This window comes from Sturnira hondurensis, unplaced genomic scaffold (genome assembly GCF_014824575.4).
Source record: "Sturnira hondurensis isolate 20B ecotype Veracruz unplaced genomic scaffold, ASM1482457v3 Scaffold0021354, whole genome shotgun sequence".
Classification (NCBI taxonomy): domain Eukaryota; kingdom Metazoa; phylum Chordata; class Mammalia; order Chiroptera; family Phyllostomidae; genus Sturnira; species Sturnira hondurensis.
This window is the reverse complement of record NW_028093985.1, coordinates 24,384,247-24,411,744: the sequence shown is the minus strand read 5'-3', so window position 1 is coordinate 24,411,744 and position 27,498 is coordinate 24,384,247. Positions and strand designations below refer to the sequence as shown.

Sequence of the window (27,498 nt, the reverse complement as noted above, 5' to 3'; positions counted from 1 at the left end):
AGGTAAGTTAGGGTAAGGTCTCTTTCACTGCTCACTGCTTTGCTCTGATGTGAATTTTGTGAAGTAGATTACAGAGGCAGATTATGCATTAGCAAGCGCTTTGGTGGTTCCAAAATTTTAATCCTCTGATACCCCTTCCCCACATTACACATAGTCCTCCTCAAAAAGTGATAACCTGTTTTCCTTTGAGGTTCTGACTTCACTGGAGTTCTAAGATGGAGCATTTTTCCCTTTGCAATTTTATTTGCCATGGTTACAGCTCTACCTCAGGACTTGTTGATTCCTGATGTCAGATAAAGACAGGTGAAATTCATTGGAGAACTGAAGCTTTTCCTAAGAACTGAAGAACTTACCACTCTCCAGAGATACAGAACCTCAGGGGTTATCAAACGTGTTGCTCCAGTTAGATAAAGCAGCATTAGTCAGAAGCTCAAACAAGATATTTGATTATTTGCCTTTCTACTCCCCCCCCCCCAAAGAATCATTTTTAATGGAAAAACAATTATGGTGGTAGGAGAGGGATGTGCTAATGAGAGTAGATCTTAACTTTTCTCTTGTCCTTCCTGGGATTTTAAGAGCAGATATGGAGTAAAATCAGAGAACAACCAAAATCAGGGTCTAGGAAAGTGAAGGAAAGTCTTCGAGTAAAAAGAAAGGAGAATTGGGACCTGCTGCAATGTAGGCATTATTTTTTTAAAGGTTGTATTTATTAGTTTTTAAGCAGCGGGGAAGGGAGGGGTAAAGAGAGGGAGAGAAACATCAGTGTGTGGTTGCTTTTTGTGTGCCCTGTACTGAGTACTTGGCCTGCAACCCGGGCATGTGCCCTGACTGGGAATGGAACCTGGGACCCTTTGCTTCATAAGCCAGCACGTAACCACTGAGCCACACCAGCCAAGGTACAGGCATTTATTTTTTAAAAGCTAAGATTGTTATTTTTTTGAGAATTAATATTAAAGTATTACATTTCCCAATTGTAGAATGATAAATAGAAAATAGTGTCAATAACAAAGTATATATTATGCAACATGATTTTAGAAGTACTTTTTACATAAACATACTTCATTTGGAAATAAAAATAGAATTTGCAAGCATATGAACCAATAGTAAGTTTTTAAAATGTGCTAAAATTTGGAATGAGTGAGATAAGGAGACTATGTTATCAGTCAAAAGAGTATTTATTTTGAATCTAGTACATTTTCTAAAATTGGGTAAGATTTCAAAAAGCCGACTTCACATAATTTCACTGGGGTAGTTTTAGGAACAAGGCACACAGGCTTTTGTAGAACACCTTTGAAATCTTTGACAGTAAAGGAAAAATCTAAATTTTAGTGTGTCATACAAGAAACATACTGCTGATTCTATGATAGCAAACATGTCACTATGTTTATAGCACATAAGAGGTAACCTTTGTACTGAATCCAGTTTTTCACTCTTGCAGTTTATCAAATACCCTACTAGTTCGTATAGTATACAGACTTCGTTAACAAACCTCTGACTCTCTCTAAAAAATAATCGCCTATTCCACGACAAAAGCCTGACCTGTCCTCGGCAATCTTCTTAAATTCATCTCTTGCTGCACACCCCTTGAGTTGCAGCCAATCAAATCAATTTGTGTTTCCCAAAGAGAAATGGCCACAGATTAAGGAAAGTGTGTGTCGCCTGAGCTGAAGCCAAGAAGATTGCTGAAGCCAGGCGATAAACTTTCAGTACATTATTATATACTGTGTAATTTTTCACTACATTCTTACTGATATTTTTTTATTTTAGCTGAAGTAGGTATAGGCTGATCTGTCAAATTTTTACTGTAAGTTAAGACTCTTAATTTAAACAATAGCTTATCTGTGGCAAATGAAAACAAAAACTCAGGTTGCCCTTATGTTAGTCTGTCATTCATATAATAAATATTTATTCATATGAACTATATGTGTTGCTGGGAAAATAGTGAAACCAGTAATGCCATCTGGATTTTATGTACTAGAGTGAAAAATTATAATTAATAAATAACATAAAGATGGAGGTAAGTATATGAAGGGGACAGGTATTATTAAGTAATACTGTATGAAAAGGAAAATACTTGTTGGTGGGCAAAGGGAAGGCTATTTTGATGATAACTGGATAATGAGGAGCCAGCCTTGAAAGATGATTTCCAGGGAGGAGAAAAACATGATCAAGGGCCTTGAAGCAGGAAAGAGCTTGGTAGGTTTTAGGAATTGTCAGTTTTGCCTGGCATGCCCAAAGCAAGGGAGAACAAGGTTGGAAAGGGAGGTAGAGTTATGAGGCATTTAGATTCTGTAAGTGCATGCAAGGTGTGAAAGAGTTTTACACAGGGAAGTGCATGCTTTTACTTGAAATGATCCTTTGGGCTTCTGTTGTTCTGAGGTATAAAGGCTAAGTGGGAGGCTGCCATCAGGAGGTTTTCGCTGAAGCCCAGGTGAGACATAAAGGTGTTTGGGACTGGGGTGGTAGCAGTAGAGATCTAGTGGAGTGACTGATTTTCATTGTGTTTTATAGGAAAGAGAGATAGGATTTTTAGTGGGTTGATTGTGAAGGAGTAATGAATGATGACTTCTTGATACTTGCCTTGACCAACTGGGGCCATACTAAAATGTGGAAAACTAGGTAGAACAGAATCAGGAGTGAAATCAAGATCTCAGGTTTGGACTTAAGTTTGAATTGCGTATTATATATACAATGTTGTAATATATATCTTTGAACATGTGTGTTTATGTAAATGTGCAAGTCATCCTTTGTTCATCATTCCTAGAAGTGCAGATACTGGGTCTGAAGGGCTTCCTCATTCCAAGGTTTCATAGATAATGTCATGCTTTAGGAAGGATTTTGGCAGGTATTCTCCCACAGTCAATATATGAAAATGCCTCATTGTTATTTTGAATTTGCACACTTTTCTTTTCCTGAAAAAAATCTTAATAGAGATATCGTTGGGGTGTGTTTTTGTGTATGGGTAGTTTTTACAATGCGGCAGACACAAAACTCGGGACTCAAATTGTATTACATATCTAAAGGAGCTCAGATATTTAGAAGCATAAAGGACATTAGAAATCATAAATCCCTTTTTCTACAGTGTAGAACCTTAGGACAAGAGGTGAAGTGACTTATTAATGATTTCATAGATGGTAAATAACAGCTAAAACTAGTTTTTATGTTTTGTTTAACATTTTCCAGTTTTTTGTTTATTATTCATAGTTGGTTTATAACAATATCAAATAATTTAAATATTTTTATGAATTTAAACCACTTCCCCAGTTTTGAAATCCCAGTTATAATGGTCTGTGCTTTCTTTAAAACATAATAACTTGTCTGCTTAAGTGAATTAATCAACTTTTACAAATACAGGATCCTATAACCCAAAATATGAATTATTTAGTATAGAAGAAAACTGAGAGTTTATGTGGTAAAAGGAAACAAATTAGTTGAAAACATCCTGTGCATAAATTAGAAGCAAGGGAATGTACAATCTTCTCAGGTAACATAGCCTAAAGAGCACAACATTAAGAAATTGTTTTATTAATTCAAATTCTACATGTAATTTCATTTGAAACTGACACTGAGAGAATTAACATATTCCCTAGTGCTCTTTTTTATTTTTTGGTAGCTATTATTTTTGAATTTGAGGGAAACCAAAGCCAGGGCTCAGTTTGGCTGAGATAATCTCTGTAAGAAAAGATTAAAGTAATGTAGAGCTAAACAAAATGTGAAGTACGATGAGCATTATAATTTCCACAGGTGTGAGAAGAATACAAAAAGAGGTTGGGACTTAGCGAAAGGTAGAAAGGTGTGTTTGGAAACAGTCTGAATTTTCTATTCTGTAAAAAATAAATTTAAGTAGGTTTGGGAAAGTATGTTTTAAAGGGAGCTTTTATGGAGACATAAGGGTTAGAAGTGACTATTCAGCTTTGAATGGAGATAAAAACATTTATCAAAGGGACGTTTTGGTGGTTCTTACTAGATACAAAAAAAGGAAGAATTTAAATTAGAGAAATAAATACGTCTAAGGGCTTCTAAGAGCTTCTAAGGGCTAACTTTTTATATGTTAACCTGAAAAATAAAAGGGTTATAAAACATTTTCAATTAAATTTTATTTGACATTTTGGATGTATTTTAATGTAACACAACATTTTTTTAAATGTAATAAATGAATCTTTATTACATGACATTTTGTTTTCATCCAAGCACTATTTCATTCCTTTTGGATGATTGTTAATTTAATGTTGTTAAGCAAATAGTATTTTTTCTCTTTGAGACTTTGGGTAGCAGCTTCTTAGTCATTAGTAAGGAATTATAGAGGGTAATTATTAAATTTGGTAAAGTTCCTTTTTTCTTTGTTGACTAATATTTGGATAACTTCTCTTAAGTTTTATTTTCTTCTCTTTTCTATCCCTTTCTCACCAAAAAAAAAAAAAAAAAGGTAGTTCAGAACACGTTTCGTTTGCTTCAGGACTGAATTTCTAATGTTGTAGATTCATAGTTCAGAGCTAATTCTGCACCAAAAAGGCTGTGATTATGCAAGGTGACTACTTAAAAAACTTAAATTAGGAAAATGGTTAGAGTGGGACTCCAAGTTATACTAATTATCTTGTACGCGTAAGAATTTTTTAAAAACACGAAATGCTTTCCTAGATTGGAGAAGACACAGTGCTGAGAACCTTAGTTTTTCAAGCACTAATTCAGTTCAGGATTTCTTAATTTTGCTTGGTCTCTGAGTATACCTTCCTCTTGATATTACTTCGTCCTCACGAAAATCACTTTTATTTTCCTTATAGTTTAATTTTATTGTAACTGTCAAGCATGGTCATTGACACCAACAGGAATCCCCGGTATGAGATGCAGTGAAGACAAAAACTTTATTCAGTGCAAAACATCTCAGCGGTGATACAGCATGGCTGCGGAACAGCTCAATAGTGATTCAGCAGATCCCTGAGGTGGCCCAGGGGCTAGGCCCTCTCGGACTAGGCAGCTCTGTTCTCATTTGCTCAGTCCCACTCCTCTCTGGTCCTTGGTATTTCAGCTCCAGCTGGAATCTGGAGATGTGGTCTTCAGTAAAAAAGGGAAGTGCATTCTCCAAGCTTATGTAGATAGCAGTCCCACCCTTGGGTCTAATCGGTTCATCCTCATGCAAATGAGGACTCCAAATTCTCCCAGTTTGATTGGTCCAAAAGGCACTGTCCTGATTGGTCAGAGTGGAGCTACTCTGATTAGACGGTGAAGATGTTGATGGGGATATAGCTATGCAGCTTTACCTGGGTGGGGGAGTCTCAGTTCTGTTGTTTGAAACAAGATTCCAGGAACTTCTTAAGGGCTGGTTCAGATGTCGGAGACCCAGTGTGGGAAGGCAGTTCAGTGCAGGCCTCTCTCTGAAGTACGGTTTGTGTGAGGCTCCTGTTTACAAATGGCTTCCAGGCTCTGTTTTTGTTCTTTTGGCTGTTGTTCATATTGTTTTTCTAATTTAAGCCAAGTTATCAGCAGCCCTTCTTAATAGGTATTTTCTTTCTCAGGTACTGTATCATTGAAGTGAATAAAAAGGAGAAGTGATTTCTTAAGTTAGAAAATGAAATGGTGTAATAGAACAAGTTGTCCAGAAAGAGTTTCATAATTAATACACACGGTAAAAGAGCTAGAGCTAATCAGTGCTCCAGATTAAATTATCGTGGTTTTTGATATCAGAGGCACTTAAGTATTACCCCAAATTCTTAGATAATGTGAATTACCCTCTATGGTTGTTCCCCTTGTTTAAGGTCCACTGGAGATTCTTATTTAGTAAGTATGGAGTAGGACTCGGGAATTTACATTTTTTAAAAAATTACCCGGATTATCTTATCAGTCCATTTTGGGAAACATATGTCCAGTTTAATGTTTAATAACTTTATAAACTTTCAACAGTATGCAAAGAGAGAAAAGTTTCTCTTCATTACGGGATTATTGCTTTATATTTTCCTTTAAAATAGGAATTTCATAATCATCATGAAATACTATGTACCGTAATGTAACCACTTTTGTTGAAATTCAAATGACCAAACTTCTGAAATAAGGGAAACTCACAGAGATAAGTAGAAAAGCATGTGGAAATGAGAAATTAGCACAGACTCAATTTTGCTCATAGTTACAGTTTGCAGATAGGTAGACATCTTAAAAATCTATGACCTCGACCGAGAGAATATGTCTCAGTATTTCCCAAAGTATGATCTTCATAGCATAGTTTCTAAAGATATTAATATGTTAAAAATGTGTTCCATGGTTCAATGAATATGGGGAGAAAAGGGGAAGTTAAAGAGGTGTCTCCATTGCATGTCTGTCAAAATAATGCATTTTGTGAATCTTTAGCTAGGTAAATGATATGTGGAATTCTGAAATCATTAATGAAAGGACTCTGCTGTTATGCTGGTGCCCTTTTACCCTGCTTCCACTCCACATTTTGTCTTCCAGATTAGTGTTTCATTGAATAGTCTTTGGGAAACTCTCTTCTGTGCTCTCTTATGTCTAAGTACATGGTTTTATTTTTTAAACATTTATTTATTTTTAGAGAGAGAGGAATAGAGGAGGAAAATGAGAGAGAAATATTGGTGTGCGAGAAACACAGATTGTTGCCTCTTGCAACACCCCCAACTAGGGACCTAGCCCACACAACTCAGGCCTGTGCCCTGTCTTGGAATTGAATTGGTGACCTTTCGCTGTGTGGGACAATGTCCAATCCACTGAGCTACACCAGTCAGGGCTAAGTACGTGATTTTTAAAGTGCTTGTTGAGTTTAGAAACATCATTATGGCTAGCTAGCACCTAGAACAGAATGTGATATATAGTAGGTGCTGAGGAAACATTTGTTGAGTTGTTAAATGAATTCATGAATGAGTGATCTCTTCAAAGGAGGCATATTAGGGATCTGATGACTTGTTCTTCCACAGAAGGCATTAAGAGTAGGTGATGGCAGATGAAAAGCTGTTTGTATTCTCTGTTCACAGATTCCATAAACTTGGTCTGAAGTATAATGGGGCATTTTCTCTTTTCGCCACTGAATTTGGGAAGAAATGTGTTATCAGAGGCAAAAAAAAATTCCCATTAATGATCTTTTTGTGGTAAGATTTGGGATCTGAAAATTTTACAGTATGAAAAAGGAAGCTAAAATGAGAAACATATTCAGAAAATAGTAGCTTTTGGTTTTTGTCTTACTTGTTCAAATATTGGTTTCAGTATGTCTCTGCTGCACTATTGTACTTCTAAGGTGGTGCTAAGTGTCAGGATTATTTTTTGATAGAGTATTAGTAATGATTACCCCTATTTTGCTATATTAATGTATATAGCAAAAAGGAATGCTTCAGCGGGGCATTCAACTGGATGGTAGCCATAGCTGTGTCTAACCACATATAATGCATGTGGGAAGTAAGATTAAGTAATGCTTTTTGCAGCTTCCTCAGAAAGGTTGGTTCAAATGTGGTTTGTGGCAAGAAAGAAAGGAAATTCTCTCTTCTTAGTCAGTGTTCTTAAAAATGCACCAAGTAGCCAGTGAGTGTGTATGTGTTTTTCTTCAATTTTAATGCTATTAGCCCACTGCATTGAATGGAAGTATGGAGTAGTAGTGTAGCAAGGATATTAAGGGCAGACGAAACTAAGCTTAAGTTGTCTTCAGCACTGTATGATAGGATTGTCAGACAGACTCTGGGCAAGTTTTTTCAACTCTAACGCATGATGATAATAACCACTGCCTTATAGGAGGTCGTACACAGCTGTGCTAAGGAGATTGTGCACAGCAGTGTGTCACAGGTGCTCATTAAAAACTAGCAATGACTAATGATGATGTTCCTTAACTCATAGCCATATTAATGTTAGAAAAACTGCCTTTCTTGGTGTGTTTAATTGTTGTCAATGGTAGTTACAGGATAGTATGACCAAATAAAAATGTTTGAATATGATATATTTTTTTGGTGGATGCCACTGATACCGACATTCTCCCCAAGTGTGGCAGTGTGGCTAACCACTTTGAAAGTAATGTTAGAAATGGTGTTAATTAGATATGTTTGCAGGATTGTATTCTTCTTGTGAGATAAGAAAATCAGTTTACTTGGTGTAGCTCAAGATGAATTGAATCCTCTCAAAATATCATGTTGAAATATTACCTTTTAAATAGCCAACTGGCTTCATTTAAAATATCTTATTTCTAATTTAAAATTTCAAATATGTCCTTTGCAAAACATTCAGAAGATAGAAAACACAAAAGTAAAATAAAAGTAAAAAAATAGAAGAAAATGGAAATAAAAATTTCTTATAATATAACCCAGTTATGCACTGTTAATATTGTTCAGCCTTTAAATGTATATATACATTCAAAAATGGTCACACACAATTGCACACTTACATTACACGGTCATTAACACACAGTCATGCTACACTCCAACCCACACACTATTACTGACATTCAGACCTAATCATCTTTACATTTACACATGCACATTCAAATGCACATTTTAAGAAAATAAGATTCTGAACTTATGGATATCTACTTTTTTACTTAGAATATATATTGGGCATTGTTATATATGAAAAAGAGCTGCAGAATAGTTATGCTCTTATGTTAGTTCATTTTATAGATAATCTTAGTCAACCATCCTTTGTTGTGTTTTCATTAATACTATTTTTTCTGGCTGGGGAAGTTCTATTAGTCATTTTAGACAATTTAGATAATACTAAGAAGTGGAAAGAAAAAAATGCCAGTTTATTGTTATTATTAAGCTTTTCTTAAGGAGAACAACTTAGGAGTTGTCTTAATCTTTTTACTGTAGCTTTATTTTATGGAGTTAGGATAATATTTTGTATAGTTTGCAACCTGTGAGCATTCTTACTTTTGCATATCTTTCCAGTTTATATTTTAACCATTCTCATATAAATGAATATTTGCATTTAAAATTTTCCTGTTATACATTACCTTACTTTTTGTTAAATATTTTATTATATTTTGGTAATTATACAGTATTTAACATTTTGAAATTGGCTATTTTGTTCAGAATATTCTCTAAAGACTCATCAGCGTTCTGTGTTATCAATTGTTCATTTGTTGTTAGTGCTAATTAGTAGGTATTCTGTGGCTCGGATATACCACGGTTTGTTTAACCATTCAACTGTTAAAGGATGTCTGGGTTGTTTCAGGGGTTTTTTTTTGCCAATTAATGGTAAAGACATGAACATCCATGGACAGATTTTTGCATGCACATAGTTTTCATGTCCCTGGGATAGACTTGCAGGAGTAAAACCGCTGGCTCACATGATAGTTCTGTGTTTAGGTTTTTGAGAAACCGTTAAAAGTGTTTTTCGGAGTGACGGTATCATTTAAAACATCCCATCGGCAGTGAATGAGTGACCCAGTTTATCTGTGTACTTGTCAGAATTTAGAGTTCTTATGTTTTATTATAGCTATTAAGGTGGGTTGCATTGAAATCTTATTGTGGTTTTAATTTTCATTTCACTGGTGGCCAATGATGTTGAGCGTCTTTGCCTCTGCTCACGTGCCATCTGCTTAGCCTCCTTGGTATAATAGCTGTTCATGTTTTTTGCACATTTTCTAGCTGGAGTGTTTAGTTTTTGCTGTTGAGTTTTGAGAGTTACTCATGTATTCTAAGTACTACATCTTTTTTCCCAATTATAGGGTTTTTAATTTATTTATTTGTTTTTAATTATAGTTGATGGAGAGTAATATATTAGTTTCAAGTGTACAGTATAGTGATTCTGCATTTATCTACCTTTAGATGAGCTTCCCATGTTATGTCTAGTAATCACCTGCCATGATACAAAGTTTTTATGATATTATTGACTATTCTCTGTGCTGTACATTACATTCTAATAACATTAATTTATAACTAGAAGTTTGTACCTCTTATTTCCCTTTAACTTTTTTCACCCGTCTCCACACCTGTCACTCCTCTGGCAACTGTCAGTCTGTTGTATGTATGTATGAATCTGTTTCTGTTTTGTTTTGTTTTAGATTCCACCTATAAGTGAAACCTTAAGGTATGTATCTTTTTCTGAATTGTCCCACTTATATTACATCCTATATGTCCATCCATGCCACAGATGGCAAGATCTCATCATTTTCTGTTGCTGAATAAGACCCTGACATTCGTGGTGTGCACATGTGTGTGCATGTGTGACATACCTTCTTCATGCATTCGCCTAGGGACAGACACCTAGGTTTATCTTGGCTGTTGTAAGTAATGAGTCAATGAACATAGAAGTAAACATATATTTTCAAGTCAGTGTGTTTGTTTTCTTTGGATAAATTCCCATAAGTAGAATTGTTAGAATGCGTGGTTGTTCTGTTTTTAATTTACACCTGATGTAGTATATGTTTTATATTTTTATATATTAATTTCTTAAATGTCATTTGCAAATATCTTCTTCCATATAGTGGGTTGTCTTTTTGTTTTGTTATTTCCTTTGCTATAAAAAAGTTTTTTTAATTTGCTGTGGTCCCATTTATTTGTTTTTGCTTTTGTTGTCCCTGCCTGGGGAGACATTCAGAAATTATTGCTAAGACTGATGTAAAGAGTTTACTGCCTGTTTTCTTCTAAGAGTTTATAGTTTTTTTGCCACAAATCAGCCTTTTGGGGTTTTCCTTGTATGTGACTACTCAGTTTCTCTTGCTGCCCTAAAGATTCTCTCTTTCTCTTAAACTTTTGTCATTTTAATTACAATGTGTCTTGGTGTAGGTCACTTTGGATTCATCATGTTTGGAACTTCCTGTGCTTCATGGAATTGGATGTATTTTTACTTCCCAGGCAAGGAAAGCTTTTGCCATAATTTCTTTAAGTAAGCCTTTTGCCTGCCTTTTCTCCCTCTTCTCATTTTGGGATTACTAGAAAGTGAATGTTAGTGTGCTTGGCATTGCACCAGAAGTCTATTAAGCTATTTTCATTTTGTTGTTGTTGTTGTTGTTGAGGGAGGGAGGGAGGGAGGGAGGGAGAGAGAGAGAGAGAGAGAGAGAGAGAAGGAAAGAGAGGGAGGGAAAGAGAGAAAGAGATTGACATCAATTTGTTGTTCCACTTATTTATGCATTCATTGTTTGATCCTTGTATGTGCCCTGCTCTGGAATCAAACCTGCAACTTTGGCCTATCAGGACAATGTTCTAACCAAATGAGCTAGGGCAAAAAGCCCCAGCCAGGGCCTGTTCCTTATTTTTATAAATTCTTTTTTTCTTTTTTGTTTTAAATGGGTGATTTCCACTATTCTGTCTTCCAGTTTGCTAATCTGTTCTGAATGATCTAATTTGCTATTGATTTCTTCTAATACATTTTTCATTTTGATTACTGTATTCTTTAGCTCTGATTTGTTTTTATTGTATTTTCTAACTCTTAAAGTTCTCACTGAGTTTCTTTATTCTCCTCCCAAGTTTGGTGCATTCTTATGAGCATTACTTTGAATTCATCAGGCAGATTATTTATTTTTGTTTTATTAGTATGTTTTTCCTGTCTTTCTTTGGAATGTATTTGTCTTCTTATTTTGCTTGACTTTCTGTGTTTGTTTCTAGGAATTAGGAGCAATAGCTATCTTTCCCGATCTTGAAGGAGTGACTTTGTATAGGAGTGACTTCTGTGTAAAACCGCTTGAGGCCAGTGCTGGCTGGTGCCTGGTTGGGGAATGCTGGAGAGCTAGCTGGCTAGTCATTATTGGCTGAGGTGGCCCAGGACATTGGCCTGGGAGAGATAAAATGCCTGGTTTTTCTTAGCTACTATGTAAATGTTTACTGAATTGAATTACCACCCATGGCTTTTTGCTATAAAATCTAATTTCATCTTGTATTCTTAACATTCTGATTTTGTTTTTCAAAAGTGCAGAGAGACCTGTGGGATGTGCATTGTACTGGATTGTCTTCATTTGCCTGTGCAGATCCTGGAGAGATGAAAACTAGAATGGCTGTGCTAAATTGTAGAGGCCAGTTTGGCTTGCTTACCCAAACAAGTTTTAGAGGTTGAATTAACATAGTGGAAAAATTCTAAGTCTTTTGGGCAGAAACCACATTTGAATCAGTATGGTGGGATTTCACCACCCTTTAACCAATTCTAGACCTAAGTGAGTTTATTATTCTTATGGAGGCTAAATCTCTTTGAAGAACTTTGTAACATAACCAGGAGTATATAATGTTTCTCTTCCTGACTGGACACCTTTTATCCTGAGTGTTGAGGGGAGAGAGTAGTATTCAGACTCACTGGAAGTGATTCAATGATAGCTTTGAGCTGATCTGATCTCTAGAATTCTAGAATACTTAAGAAATTCCAGTAATAACTTCTTATTATTGGGGCCAGAGAGTGGCCCAAGACTAGTCTATCTCACACTGTGTCTGTCCTGTAGTTGTTTTCCAAGTCTTAGGGCAGAGAAAGGGTATAAATATACTAGCTGGCAGAATCCCCCATTGGTTGTCTGACTTGTGCATTAAGAAATATTATTGTAGGAAGAGTTAAGTAGAAGTCCCTATATGAGATAGTAAACCAGAGACAATACTGTTTCCTGAAGGGAATTATGGAGATTAGTGATACCATCAAAGATGTGGAAGATACAGGGGTGATGGTTCCTACTGTGTTCTCTTTTTTATGTATCTGGTGCAAATGCAAGATAAAGTCATAAAAAAAGACTCTAGATCGTGGTGAATATAATCTGGTGGTGATCCTAATTACAGCTACAGTTTCAAGTTTTGTGCTTTTTTTGGAACAAGTCAGCACATACCCTGACACCTAAAATATTGTGGGTGTAGCAAATGTTTTCTTTCCTTTCTCAGTGGCAAAGACGGTCAAGATGGTTTGTTTTTCTGTGGAGAAACAAGAGTACATCATCACTATCTTATCACAGTGTTACACACATCCTCTTTTTCTCTGTCAAAATATGGTCTGCAGCAGCGGTTCTTAGCTGAGGCTGGTCATTCTAGAGACATTTTTTTAAAGATTTTATTTATTTCTTTTTAGAGGGGAAGGGAAGGAGAGAAGGAGAGAAATATCAATGTATGGTTGCCTCTTGTGAGTCCTCTCATGGGAACTGGCCTGCAACCCAGGCATGTGCCTTGACTGGGAATCGAACCTTGATCGTGCGGTTTGCAGGCCCGCGCTCAATCCACTGAGCTACACCAGCCAGAGCTTAGAGACATTTTTGATTGTTGTGGTTGGGATGGAGAGTTCCATTGTCATGTAGTTGGTAAAGACCAGAGACATTGGTAAATATCCTACAAGGTACAGGAGAGCACCCCCCCACCCCCCAAGAAAAAGAATGATCTGACCTCAAATGTCAACAGTGCTAAGGTTGTGAAAGTGGTCTGGATGTATCATGATTACCTTACTACTCACAAAACTTCACATTGGCTTCTATAGTGGTGGTGTTAAACTAATAAGACTTGGTGAACTGAAGTATTTTAGATGCCTTAGTAAAGCATATGCATGCAGAGGATAGGAGATACACCACAAAAACACTAAGAGACAGACCCTAACCATTAAATTCTTAGGGTATGGGCCATGTCACAGCTTCCACTTTCCCCCATGCGCCCTTTGCACTTGCACAGGGCTTGGGATGTGGGAGACGTCATCTACCACACTTGTGTGCATTACTCCAACCCATTTACTAGATAAGCATGAGGCTGTAACAAGACAAAGTTCTTGCAGCAGACGCAGACAGTATTTATGGCAGACAGAGAGGATGTGGGAAGGCTCTGGCAAGTCCGCATGGCAACGTCAAGGTGAGAACCCCTAGGTTTTTGTGGTGAGATGATACTTTCTTCTGCCTTACAGTGCTCTTCACTTGACAAGCACCTCTTGGATTGCTCTTTGATGCTGGTTTGTTAGACATAAACATGCTTATAAACATTATGTGACCTGAACAACTATCATGAAGTAGGTGCTGTCTGCCATGGCCAATCATAAAATTAGATGTGTGATGTAGCACTTCTTGTTAAAAGAAATCTTAGGTACAGATAAGTTTGGAAGACACAGGTAACTATGTAGGCCTGCATCTCAGACTACTGTGCTACTTATTTTTACTGTCTTTCCTATTTTTCCTTCCTCTCTTTTCAAATGCAGAAAGGTTACCATTATAGGCAGAAGTTGGCATGGCCTAACTACCGAAGCATAGATGTCTTCGTTGCAAGGGTCTCCCAGAGTTCTCTGTGGCTGGCTAACAGGAGAGGCAGAAGTGTAGCCTGGTTTACAGAGGGTTTGTAAGGTGTGCTGGCACCCACGGAAAGTGGACTGCTCTTGAATAACAGCTGTAATCAGGCATGTCCCTAAAGGGCAATGATAAGTGGAAATTCTCTTTCAGTAGAAGAGAAGCATAAGGTATAGATTTTTGTTGATTCATGAACAACACTAATTTATAAGCTAGCCAGTCAGAAGCTTGGAACAAACAAAAATGAAACTTGTTTACAACGTTTAAGAACTTCCAGCTGAGACACGGATAGTAGGCCTCTTGGCACGGGTACAGAGTGTAAAGTTAGGTTTGCCACTTGTTAATGCTCACTCGAAGGTATTCTTTGTGGGAAAGGCTTTCAGTCAGGAAGAACAGGTGGTCTGTGCAGTGAATGTCAATCAGTGTTTTCCCCTGGCCACTCTGGGGCTTATGGAATCGCCCCATGTTAAAAGAGGCCGTATAGCATAAAAGGAAGCTAAGCCAGAGTTCAAAAACATGTCATTTACCCTCATCAAAGCTGTTCTAATTATCTCCACTACAGATTCACTGCCTGGTTTACCAACCTGCAAGGGCCAGTTGTGAGAGCTCCTGGTATTGCAGCATTCCCCAGGGCACCCCATATACCCCAGGGCAGCCAAAATATATCGATCCTGGTTGCAATTTGTCCTCCTGAGATAAGTGTATATTCTAGATATGAACTTGTTTTCACTGCCTACAATGCTTCTGTCCACACTCAGAATTGTTTGACTTACTATATGCCTTATTCATTGTTATGATATCCTATGCAACATCAGGTCTGATCAAGAAACTCAACCTGCAGCAAAAAGAGTCTGGTTACAAACTCCTACTCATGAAGTTGACTTGTTTGTCTTGCTGTGTATCCCAACACTCAGAAGCCCCTGACATGCTAGGATGGTGTCAGTTACAGCCTGGAGAGTAAGATTTCCTTCCCTGTAGAACATGGTATATGTGTTTAATTAGGCAGAAACCACCTTTGTGCTGCTTGCTCCTCCATCGCCAGAATACATAGGAAAGGGAACTAGGGAATGGCCATGGGTTGCAGCCTCTTGCTACTGTACTGAAAAATATCTGCTCATAGAATTTTTGCCCCCTGTCTTAGTCTTGTTCAGTCCTAGCCCCCCAGGATGAATGCTTCCATAAGGCAACACGGTCCTATTCCTTTAGAATCAAAGATGAGATTGTTCTGTAATCATTTTTGATCTGTTCATGCCAAATTAACGACGTGAAGAGAAGGTGGTCACTGAACTGGCAGAAGTGAGAGACCCTAGTTAATAAGAGTACCTTTCTATACATTGGCAAAGAAGATGTATTTTGGACGGAGGGAATTCATTGGGGGGCCTCTTAACACCCCACACCCAACAGTACTTGTTAAAAGGAAAACCGCCCCAAAGCAACAATGATAGGACCACTGAAGACTTGTAAAGAAAGCATAAAATCCCAGACCAAGTGGGGTGCAGGCAGAAGTAAAGGGAACATGACCTGTGTGATAGGAAACTAAGCAATGACTGTCAGCTCAGGCTTTCTGAACGACTACAGGAGGGAGAACGATAGAGCTTGTTAATTGTCCAACTGCCTTTGTTTGGTGCTCCTACTTACATGGAGCCCGTTGGTGGTGCCTACCATTTCAATGTTGAGTTTCAGGTGGGAGAGTAAATGCATTGACATTACCCCAAGGTGACCTTTTGCTGACGGGTTTTTGTGGACTCCTTGTGTTGCAGATACATTTTTTATCTGGGCAAAGGTTAAAGTGGGTGCTAAGGTACCAAAGGAAGAATTGGACAATGATGGATATTCTCTGTGTGTCCTTCCGGGTCTGTCATTTGCCAGTTATCACCTTGTTTTATCACCCCACAGAAGCCCCATGGCCCCAGCACGTTTGCCCCCTGGTTTTTAGTTGGGTTCAGCCAAAGGGAGGAGATTGTGGTGCTTGTTTCCCTCGCTTGCTCCCCACCAGCCGTGTTGCAACAGTTGCTGTGTTGCTCCTTAGGAGGTATTCCACCTTAGCACTCAGGAGCTGAAATAGAACTTAAGCTGAGATGTTATCTTTAGCCTGAAACAAGTGGAGGGCAAGAGAAAGGAAGATGTGATTTCTAGAACTAGGGTTTAAATAAATTAGTCATGAGGACCCTTTGCTTTGAACCATTTTGTTCCTGGAAATTCTCAGAAGCCTAGGTTCCACAAGGTATATGTGGGGAAATCTTCCTTTATACCTCTTCAGAGGATGGTTCAGCTTATTAATTGTAGGTCAAAGCTCATGGAGAATACATAGGAGGGTCAGAAGAATAGGAATCAGAAGAATACGACCCAGAAACTGGGTCTCAGTTTCTCCATTTATAAAATGTTTACAAGAATTTGTAAAGATTAGGCTGGGAAATATATTAATATGTGAAAGCTTTAGGTATCAAGAAGTGCCATGACACTAGCAGTATTTATATATAATTTCTTCTCCCAAACAATACACTGTGAGTAAAATAGGATATATTTCATTGTAGTTACATGTCAGTGGGTTATTTGTCAGAAGGTACTATGCATATTTGTAGCTTCAGTGTTTTTCCTTTGTGCATTCATAAATTGATCATTTCCTCTTTTGGAATTTCTTATCCCATTCTTACACTACTTAAGGACTCAATAGCCTCTGTCCACCTGTGTATTCTGAAGTTACTTGCAAGTGCTTGTGACAATCGTTACATAGTGTGCTGCTGCTACTCTCTAAAAATTATTCGTTATTCTCAACAGTCCATGTGTCTGTGCAATTCAGTGTCTCTTCCAAGCCCAGTCCAAGCTCTGTCTTGGCTGTGCCTGTTCATGTTGTTTTCCCAGGCACCCAGTGATGCTGATTGAAGTATATGAATTTATAGACATATTTTTTAATTTTAGGGACTTTTCTTCAATTGTATCTTTGAGTATTTTATTCCATGACTGTCCCCCCAGTCATGTGTAAATCAGTTATGTGTAAATATGATCTCCTTTGGCCACCTTGTGTATTTAACATTTCTTATCATTCATTTTCTCACATTGCTCATTTCTAAACTGTATGCCTATACATTTTCAATCTGTTCACCTTTGTACCCCAGATTTATTTTTTTCTGTGGGGTTTCTATTTTCCTCTTTTATGTCTTTCCTGAGTTCTGTCAGAACATACTGAATCTCCTCTATCTTTCTTTCACCATTTCATTTATGCTTTGCTGTATTCTATATATAAATGGTAGCTTTGTTTCATGATGTAATGTGTAGTCAGTTGTGGTCAGTTCGCACTTTCCACCTGCTCCATGAAAATTTTTTGTGGGCAGTGCCCTAATCTTAATAAAAGTGCATTGTTCTTTCTTTTTACAACTTCTTTGTATGGATGCTGTGATATTTCTTTTGAAAATCACTTAATTGGTTTAGGTAGGTACCCATAGGAGATGAGTGATCAGGCTGGCATCCCAGGCAAAAGCTCTTATCTTTTTTCAGTTCCTGCAGAGATGGAGTCCTGAATTGTCTTTGAGATTTCTCCTGCAACCTCTTTCCATGCATGCTTCTATTTTTAGGAACAACAGAAACTCATGAGATCCTTGCTGCTACATTGACACATCTCTTGTTCCTGTGTCAGTTGTTGCAGGAAAGGAAAATCTGGACTTTATTGTTGCTCCTGACTTTCAGGAAGTGTATTTTTCTTTCTCCACCAGCTGCCCTTATGCTTAGAAAGTAGGGCCCTACTCTGAGCCCCATGCATGGAGGACACCACACCACAGATGCTGAAGCTCAAAGATTTTTTTTCTTCTTGAAAAATTTTAAGAGGCGTTTGAAAGGTTGGTAACAGAATAGGTGAGCAGAGGTTATCAGAGAGGGATGTAAGGGTGACCCACATTCTCTAGGCCATGGCACAGATGGTGTTTAAACTTGGGAATGATCAAGTTGAAATACAAGCAACAGCTCTTTCTTCTTCAGAGCAGTGATTAGGGGATGGGAAGTAGAACCAGGGGAAGAAATGTAGTCACTCCCTGGGAAGGGAGAAAGAAGCTGTTTTTGATTAAGGTTAGCCACCTCAAAGTGCCTGATACAGGTAACTAGGCAGACCCAAGCATCCCTGTTCTGCCTCTCAGGAGACCTGGATACTTCCTGGAAGTACTTTCAGGAAACTGTGGTTGGGGGTGTGGAATTTCATCTCAGGCTGCAGCATCCTGCCTTTCTGCAGGCTGCAGGAGGGGCCCAGAAGAAAACATGTCCCTTTTAATTTTTAGGTTTTGAAGGTAAATGCCTGGGGTGAGGGTTGAGATGAACTTGATATTTAACTACTAAGCATTCTGCTGTGTAGATTTCATTTTGTCCCTTTGCCTTTAGTTTCTGTGTATATTAGTGGGCCAGACAGGTCACTAGTTTGTCCATTAAATTTTAAGCCTTAATTTTATTAGCAAGGCTCTATGTTTATAAACAACAGAGGAGCTCCCTCTTGTGGTACATAGTCAAATCATGTGCTTTTAAAATGTGTTGCAAATATTTTTATTTTAGAAAATTTTAAATTTCCCATTAGAATTTTAAATTCTAGGTTCAAATAGTTTACTCAACAAATAACGCCACAGAATTTATATTATAGGGAAATCTAGCTATTTTATGAAGGTGTTTTTAACAGATGCTATGTAATAGCATTTAATATTTAATATTATTTAATATTACTTACGATGAATGATGTTTGGGCCCCCACAACATCTCCGAAATACACCCTCTCACAGGCTTCTTTTTATCTCCCCACAGGAAAGGTTAACTTAATGACATTTTAAATATATTTAAGTGTTTGGTTTTTGCCTTTATGTTTATCTTTTTTTATTTTTCAACATTTTATCATAAAAATTTTTAAGCACATAGAAAAGTTACAAAGGGTAAAATGGGTATTCCTAACAGTCCCCCTGGATTTAACCATCCATTTGTCCCATCCGTTTGGCCTTATTTATGCGTGCGTATGTATGGTTCCTTCTACTTTGAACCAAGGTAAGTTGCAGACGACAGGACACGGCACCATGTTCCTCCTAAGAATAACAACATTTTTGTCATAGGCATGATAATAATGTCATGTCAGAAAAAAATCAGCGGTCTCTTTATGTTTAAATGACAGTTGGAACATCTGATTTGTAAGTCAAATTGTCCTTCACTGTCTCTGCCAGTGACATCCCTTTGTTGTGTCTGTGGATTAATGTTGCTGTACGAAGTGTGATTTCAGCTAAGCATTTTTTATTTCACTCCGCAGAAAGTGACTTTCCCCCTGACTGTTCAAAGAAGTCTTTCTTCACCTTGAAAATCTAGTAACCTTCCAAGGGAATGTCTTCTTGTTGAAAGTCCTGAAACAGAATTTTCTGGGATGCGCTATGCCCTTTTAAATATAGATCAGTCCTCATTTACTTCAGGAAAGTTTCCTAAGTTTTGCCTTCTAATATATTTTTAGAAATGTTTTGATTGACTATACATAGGTTTGAGTTTTGTTTGGATCTCATTTATATAATTTTCTCTGTAATCTTTTGACTCAGTTTTTGTTTGTCTAATTTTGTTCATATTCCTTAAGCTTCTTTTGTCAGTTCTTGTAATTCTCAGTCTCTTTTCTCTCTTTTGTTCATGCCGGTGTCTTCTATTTCTGTAGGAGTTTTCAGTGTATTTCGTGTCTTTCCTGAGTTCTTTTAGCCTGCTTTTCCCTTCTCTAATCTCACCACATTTATGATCTTATTAAATCCTTATTTTCAGCTTTTGTCCTTAAGAAACAATTGCTTTTATTACTTTTTTTAAAGTATGGCAATATGATAATTTTTAAGTCTACATCGTGGTGACATTTTTCTGGAGACTATTGTGACATATTTGCTTTACCTTTTTTATTTTAAAGGGCTCAGGTGATTAGATTGAGCACAACCAGATAATCCTCCTGACTTGTTCAGAGTCCACTGAGTAGTCACCTTAAGTGACTGTGCAGAATCCCTTTTGCCACTGTCACATAACCAAAGGCATGCTGTTGCCATAGTCACCATCTCAGGCATCAGGATGGGGAATTTGGGGAACCATCTTGGAGTTCTGCGTAGAATTGTAGTTATGCAGGAGAGGGACTGTTCTGGACAAGCAGGGATTCTCTCTGTTGAGGTGGATGCTCCTCATGGGTAAATCCTTTACTTTTTTTCCCCTACATAAACATTTCTGTTAAAATTTAGTCTTTTCTCTGGCACCTTGGCAATGACAAATGGTTCCTTGTTCTGCCCCACTTTGCTGGCTTGTCTGTGATGCTAGGTAGACTGTAATTTTCACACAGGATGGTCCCACTTATTTTTGAGTGTATTAGTTTGTTTTTCCTACTGTACCTTGTGTTTTTCATCCCTCACATCATGTAACTTGTGCAGATAAAGTCTACTGATTTTTTTATATGTTAGTTTTATATTTTACTACCTTAGTGAATTGTCTGATGGTTTTTATTAGTTTTTCCATTAATTTCTCAGTGTTCCAGAAAGACAGTTACAACTTCTGCAAATGAAGATAGCTTTGCTTCTTATTTCAGTTCATAGGTTCCTTTCTCTTGCCCTCCAGGAAAAGTTGTAGAGATGTGTAGTTCCAAATTTCCTTGAGCCACTCCTATTCTAGCAGCATGTGGGTGTGCATGGGGGTATATGCATACTTATATATTTGATCATTCAAAATAAATTTCAGTTTCTGTTTATGTTGATAATATGATTTGATGTTGACAGTTATCAAATGTCTGATTAAAATCTATTAAAGTGGTCATTTGATTTTTCTGATTAGATCTAACATGTTAAATTTTCTTAGATTTTAAAAATGTGGTTTTTAAAAAAGAGCTGCTATGTTTTTAATATGTTGCTGGATTTTGTTGCTAATATTTTATTTGTGATCTTTTGTATTGATATTCAGAAAAATATTTGTCTATGATTTTCTTTTTTTAAATATTTTATTTACTTATTTTTAGAGAGAGGGGAAGGGAAGGAGAAAGAGCAGGAGAGAAACATCAATGTGTGGTTGCCTCTCATGTATCCCCTGCTGGGGACCTGGCCTGCAACCCAGGCATGTGCCCTAACTGGGAATTGAACCAGCAGCCCTTTGCTTCACAGGCCCATGCTCAATCCACTGAGCTACACTAGCCAGCGCTGTCTATGATTTTCTTTTGTTAATCACTTTTTTACCATCTGGTAGCAATTTGTATTCAATTCATAAAAATATTTTGGTGATGTTACCCATTTTTCTATGTTCTGGAATAGTTTAAGTAGCATTCAGTAGTATAATATTATTATTGTCATTACTACTTAATATTTAAAAGCTCGGTAAAATTCATGTCTAAATTATGGGTTTGGGAATTAATCATTTTTGATTTTCAAATTTATTTTCTAGAAATTTGCTCTAAGTAATCACCTGTGATTTTTTAAAAATTTTTCTCTCTTTAGACTTTATTTCCTTTTTTTCCTCATGTATTATTTGTTTATATGTAATTTCTCCCTTTTCATTATGTTAGCTTTTAGTTTATTTTACTAATTATTTGAAATGATTTACTTTTTGTTAATTTTTAATAAGTTTTATTCCATTGGTCAGGTTTCCATTTATTTGTTAATTCTTTATTTTAATTAGAGAGGCCTCTTAATTGCTTGCCTTTTTTGGGGGGGTATTCTCTTGCATACTATATTCTCCATAGATATTCTGTAACAACCTTCATCTAACTATAGTGGTATTTAGTGTTGGGAGCAACTCATGAATTTGTTATTTACTTTTATATATTTTTATTTTGATGGGGAGGGTCTTTTTCTGCATGAATAAGATAATTTTCTTATAAGAACTATTGTAGTTAATAGCACACATTTTTTTGTGTGTATTGTTTATATTATCATTTTGAGAAATTTGGTAATTCCAAATATTTTAGTTTAAGAATAATGTAATAGAATTTAAAACTTTTTGAGTTTCAGATAGTAGGCCCTTTTCATTTTGTTGTATTAGAAAATTCTAGTTTTTGATCAAATCTTCATTCTGATCATAAAATATTGTTATTTACTCTTCAGGATGCATATAGATATTTTGCATTGTAATATTTTGTCAGTGTTGGTTGTTTCTTTTTTTTTTTTGAATTGTACATGAGACCTAAAAATTGAAGGCATAATTTTATTAGAGAATATAATTTGACATGTTTTCCTAAATTCAGTGTAAAGAATGTTTACATCTTCTCTATCCTTTTTTGCTTTTAATAGTATGTTCTCTTGGACTGAGAAAAGTAAAAATTAAAGTCTGTTGTTTTAACTTTTTCTGTCTATTCTTGCATCTCTGGCAGTATCTGCTTAATTAAAATTGCTGCTGTATATTTTCGTTTTTATTTACTTTCATTGTTTATTAAAATTTGTTTGTATTTGTAATGGGTTGTTTTATTCTGTACTTTAAAATTTTTAATAAATTTGATTTTTAGAACAGTTTTAGATTTACAGAAAAATTGCAAATGTAGTTTATAGTTTTAATTTTCCCCTATTATTAACATCTTAATTTGTAGGCTACATATTGTATCATATTGATACATCATCTGTTCATGTTTGTACTTATTAACTGAAGCCTTATTTTATACTTTATTCAGATTTTCTTAATTTTTATTTTATGTTCTTCTCCTGTTCCAGGATCTGATACAAGATACTGTGATACATTTACTTTTCATACTCATTTGGCTTCTCTTGGCTATGATGATTTCTCATATTTATTTTTCTTTTTTCCCTCCCTCCCTCCCTCCCATTTATTTCCTTTCCTTTCCTTTCCTTTTCCTTTCCCTTTTTCCTTTCCTTTTCTTTTCTTTTCTCTTCTTTTTTCTTATTTTCTTTCCCCCCTCTCTTTAATCTTGGTAGTTTTGAGGGGCACTGGTCATATGTTTCATAGAATGTTCTTCAACTGAGACTTGTCTGATGTTTTTCCAGTGATAAAACTGGTGTTGTGAGTTTTTTGAGGGAGGACCACATGGGCAAAGTACCATTTTCATCATATCATATCAAGGGTCTATGCTCTCCATACCACTTACCACTCTTGATGATGACCTTGATCACCCAGCTGAGGTAGTGTTTCTCAGGTTAATCCACCATGAACTCATTTTTGTTTGTTTGTTAGTTTTCACTTTCCATGCTCTACTCTTTGGACAAAAGTCACCACGTGCACTCACACTTTAGAAGTGAGGTGTTACGCTCTCCTCTTGGAGGATGGAATATCAATAGAAATTACCTAAAATTGTTCTGATCTAGACTTTTGTTTCTTTCTTCCACATTTATTTAATTATTCAATCATTTGTTTTTTCAGTGCGGATGGATATGTTATATATAATATCCATAATATTTTATATATAATACTTTGGGTTATAATCTAGTGCTACTTTATTTTGTTGCTCAAATTATTCCAGCTATGGCCACCAGATTGCTTTCGGTTGGCTTGTGTCCCTTTGACAGACTTCCATCATTGTGTGGGTTTTTTTATTATTATTGTTATTTATTTTTTTTAGAGAGCAAAAGGAAGGGTAGGGAGAAAGAGAGACAGAGACATTTGTTGTTTTACTTATTTATCATTCATTGGTTGATTCTTGTATGTGCCCTGACCAGGAATCAAATCTGCAACCTTGACCTATCTAGGTGACACTCTAACCAACTGAGCTACCTGGCCAGGGTCCATGGTGGGGTTCTGTTTGTTTGTTTTGAGAACTGCTTTTCTTGTTGGAACTGTGAGGTACTTTAGGCTAGTCCTGTATGTTTCTTGTCCCTGTCTTTAGAAGCCACCATTTCTGCAAAAGAGGCCCTGTAATTAGAGAATGGGAAATAATGTTGTCATTTAGAAAACAGTGATTATGTACAGTTCCTTTTGCCTGCAGTCTTTCAGATTCCACTCATTTCCAAAGTTACTTAGGTCAGCACCCTTACCCCCACTCCCTTTAGTGAGGTGGTTTTATGCATTTTCACTATGGTTAGATGCTTTTGTCGCTTTCTGCAATTTATCCTGTAAACTTCTGACCTCTTACTGATTTTAAAAATTTGCGTACAGTAAATGTTCCTTTGTGCTGTAAAGTTCAATGAATTTAGACAAATTCATAGTGTTTTATATTCACAATTAAACTATCATATAGAATGATTTTACCACCCTAAAAAAAATCCTTTGTGTTGCATTTATTTAACCCGCATTCCCTCTTCCTGATCCCTTGGCAACCACTAATGTATTTACCATCACTATGAGAAATAGTGCCTTTCCAGATGGAATCATACAATGTGATTCCTGCCAAGCAGACACAGACCTTCAGCAACTACTCTGACAACCAGCCTGGTGTGCTCATTCCTGTTTGTGAAGGTGAGCATGCTGTAACCAAGGATAACAACTTGCTTGGCAAGCTTGACCTCACAGGCACACCTCCTGCACCTTGTGGTGTTCCTCAGATTGAAGTCACTTTTGCTGTCAATGCCAATGGCATCCTTAATGTCTGCTGTGGATAGGAGTACAGGAAAAGAGAACAAGATTACCATCACTAACGACAAGGGTTGCCTGAGCAAGGAAGACATTGAGCGTATGGTCCAGGAAGCTGAGAAGTACAAATCTGAAGATGAGGAGCAGAGGGACAAGATGTCTTCCAGGAATTCACTTGAATCCTATGCATTCAACTATGAAAACTGTTGAAGGTGAGATGCTTCAAGGCAAGATCAGTGATGAGGATAAACAAGATTTTTGACAAGTGCAATGAAATCATCAACTAGCTTGATGAGAAAATCAGACTGCAGAAAAGGAAGAATTTGAGTATCAGCAGTAAGAGCTGGAAAAAGTCTGCAACCCAGTCATCACCAAGCTGTACTAGAGTAGGGTAGGCATGCCAGGAGGAATCCCTGGGGGCTTCCCTGGGGGTGAAACCCCTCCATCTGGGGGTACCTCCTCTCAGCCCACCATTGAAGAGTGGTGGGCTACCATTAAGTCAACCTTTTGCATAGATTTAGCATTGTTCCACACAAAATATTGAAGGACCCAAATATGTAGCAAATTCAATGGCAGTTTTAAAAGTTGAGCTGCTATGTGATGAAACTGAGCATTCTTGATACTTGAATGTGGACTCTATGTGCAGGGAAATAATGCAATTTATAAGCACTGTATTGTAAAGTGGAAAATGCAATGTCATAAATAAAACTATTTAAAATTGGCACCATAAAAAATGTGTAGCCCTTTCAGATTGGATTCTTTTACTTAGCAATATGCTTTTAATGTCCATGCCTCTCTGTCCTGATATGCTGTTTCTTTGTTTCAAGTCTAAGAATGTCAATAGAAGAGAATTACTTAGAAATAATGCAGAGTGATATATTAGACATAATCATTTTTAAAAGTAGCCCTGGCTGGGTAGTTCAGTTTGGTCCCCGCCAGACATCATCCAGAAATGCCAAGTTTGTGGGTTCAGTATCTGGACTGGGCACATATCAATCAGTGAATGCATAAATAAGTGAAACAACAAATTAGTATTTCTCTCTAGGTCCTTTCCTCTCTCTGTCTCCTTTCCTCTCTCTCTCTCTCTCTCTGAAATCAATAAGTGAAAGTTCTCATAGATAGATCTGAGGCCTTGTTAATTTGGGAAAATGATAAAATAAAATGTTAATGGTTTCAGAGCCTTTCATGCAATAATGAAAAATGGGTTAGCTGCAGACCGAGGTATCGATACCCTCAAAGCTTAGGCAGCTGAAATAATTACCAGAAATTTGTGCTGGAGAGGGGCTGCACGAATCAGAGCACTCAGAAGTAAACCCATACATAAGAAATGTTATAAGAGGTGTGCTCTTTTGTTAACCCAATAGAAGGCTGTCTCATCCGACTAAAATATATTACATATGAAGTTTAAAAAAGTAATAAAAATGTCAGGATAAAATCATTGCAAATTTATATGTGATCTTGGAGAAGGGAAGACTTTGTCAGAACCTATAAAGTCAGTTTGAAAAGCTGTGTCACATAAAAAATGCAAGTGGCCAATAAACATGAAAAAATGATTAATTTCATTGATACTCTTTAAAAATAAAATTTAGCCCTGGCTGGTGTAGCTCAGTGGATTGAGCGCGGGCCTGTGAACCAGACCATTGTGGTTCGATTCCCAGTCAGGGCACATGCCTGGGTTGCAGGCTAGGTTCTCGGCAGGGGACACACCAGAGGCAACCATACATTGATATTTCTCTCCCTCTCTCCTTCCCTTCCCCTCTCCTCTAAAGATAAATAAATAAAATCTTTAAAAAAATAAAAATAATAAAAATACAATTTAAAAAATTATGTTTATGTATAGAGATAGGCAATGAGACAGGCAGGTTTTTATTATGTAAATGCTGCATTGGTGGTGGGATTAAATAGTTGTGTAACTTTTTGATAAGGCAATTTGGCTGTATCAAAATATACATATTTATAGGCTTTGACCTGGCAGTTTCACATTTTGGAGCGTAAACTACAGATTTACTTGTACAAATATGCCAAGATAAATTTTAAATATATTCATCATAACATTGTTTGTAATGACCTAAACATATCTATAATATTCATAATATGTTACATTATTATTAAATACAGACTGTGTATTTTAGGTAAATAAATCATGGGACATTCAGGCCGTGGAATAGTATAACAGTGCCAACAAAGAATTTTAAATATAGCTCTAAGTTCCAACATCAAAGATGTTCAGGACATAATAACTGAAACCTGAAAGTTGTTAAATATGAGAATCATGTATTTAGCATGATCACATTTGTGTAAGAAGGTAAAGGGACATAAAACGTGAATGTGGGAGAAGAATGTCTGAAAAATGATAAAAAGACCTGCCAATGGGTTTGTTGCCTCCATCTCAGCACCTGGGAGAGCGTAAAAGGGGAACAAGGCGGGGGGGGGGGGACAGTTATGTGCTTGTCTAATATTCTTCTGTTCTATTTAAAATTCACTTTAAAAACCATGTTGAATCCTCATGGTTTACTTCCTCTGGAAAACAACACATTCCAAAACCCCACAGAATACTCTTACAGTGAAAATGTCTACAGAAGATTACTACAGAAGGATATTTACCTATTTATAAACAAAGGCAATTTTACCCACTGCACAAAAGAAATAGAAAAAATCCTAAACCAAGAAATACAACATGTATTAAATCTTGCGATGTGTCAGATAACGAGATTATTAGTCTAATCTACTATCTCTGAGAAACTGAATATTGAAACCAGAAATTACGATTCAAATGTCCAACATAGCTAGGGAGGTAACACAAATAGTGACAGGAAATGTCTTGATCTGTTATTAAGGAAATGAAAATAGAATTAGCTGAGGTCATTATTAAAATGCCAATTTCTTGGTACTAT

The 27,498-nt window shown here is 36.7% G+C and overlaps 1 protein-coding gene across 1 annotated transcript in view; it reads left to right on the top strand.

The window, feature by feature from the left end:
* The window catches only part of SLCO4C1 (solute carrier organic anion transporter family member 4C1), a 57,050-nt gene that overhangs the window by 4,397 nt on the left and 25,155 nt on the right, over positions 1–27,498 (top strand). The gene's annotated exons all lie outside the window — the stretch shown is intronic.